The sequence below is a fragment of the Aplysia californica genome, unplaced genomic scaffold, assembly GCF_000002075.1.
Source record: "Aplysia californica isolate F4 #8 unplaced genomic scaffold, AplCal3.0 scaffold00167, whole genome shotgun sequence".
In the NCBI taxonomy this organism is placed as follows: domain Eukaryota; kingdom Metazoa; phylum Mollusca; class Gastropoda; order Aplysiida; family Aplysiidae; genus Aplysia; species Aplysia californica.
The window spans coordinates 178530-179927 of NW_004797437.1; positions in this window are offsets into that span (position 1 = coordinate 178530).

Genomic DNA, 1398 nt, shown 5'->3' on the forward strand with positions numbered 1-1398 from the left:
TATATATCAATATATCACACACACACACACACACACACTTGCACACACACACACTCACACGCACACATACACAAACATACACACACACATACACACATACACACACACAGACACACACAGACACACACACACACATAAACATACACACACATACACACACACACACACACACATACACACGCAAACACACACATGCACACACAGGCGCGTGCAAGAATGCCCTCACTGCTCACCATTCTGATGGCAGAGACAAAGTTGAAAAAAGAAAGGCCAAAAAAAAAATGACGCCGAAGTTCCAAACTCGAACCTGAAGCAGATCCAAAACAAACACTCCAGAAAGAATGAAAAGAAGTCACGGAGGACAGGGCACATCAGGAGAGGTGGTGGTGGTTTGGGGGCGGGGGGGGGGAGGGGAATGAGTGAGGAGTGGGGAAAAAATCACGTCTACCGGCCAAGCCCAAAATGAAAATCTCAAGTCCATCAAAAGCCTATCAGCCGAGGACAGATCGAAGAGCCGGTCCCTATCTATAACCGTTGAGCGCGCGCGCTGATAGGACATAGCCCCAGCCCCCTGCCCTCATAATAGATTCTTCTTGGGTCCCAGAGCGGACGAGCGCGCCAAAAGCTTCCATATTTTCCCTGTCCCCGAGCGCTGAAGAGCTCCAAGTATCGAGCGCAGTATCGAGGGCAGATAATGGATTGTAAAGTTTTGTAATCGAGTGGTTTTATGTTTGCGTCCTTATACATGTACCACTTTTTCTATCTTTAAAAAATGTTTCTGTTTTTCTTGTTATGTTTTGTTTTTTCAACGGATTGGATATAATTCGATGTCCAGTGCGTTGATGCATTGAAGTTGTCCTGGGGTTGACGCGAAAAGAATAATTAAGGTGCACATCAAAGTGTACGCGGATAGATGAAATATTTTTGAAGTTGTTTAGTTCTGAGAGGGAAAAGTAAAAGGTTTTGATAGTCCTGTCGTTTATGACAAAAATCATGTTTCATTACAGAAATGAAAGACACGCTGTAAGTGCCTTGGACTCGCTGGAATAAGAGGATCAAAGAACACGCCATTTTGTGAGTATTTACCTGTATGTCAGCAGATTTCTTTAAAATGAAAATGGTTTGGGGTTTGTTTGTTTGTTTTTCAAATAAAGAGAAATTCTAACTTATGACGCACAGTCACGACGTATTATGATGACACTTTGCCATACCAAAGATTTCTGAGTGTGTTATATGGTTACTCTTTTCTGTCTCCTTTTCTGTCTCGTTGTTTTTGTGTGTGTTTTTACGCACCCATCGACGCAACTTGAATCAATTAAGATAAGATAAGATAAGATAAGATAAGATAAGATAAGATAAGATAAGATAAGATAAGATAAGATAAGATAAGATAAGATA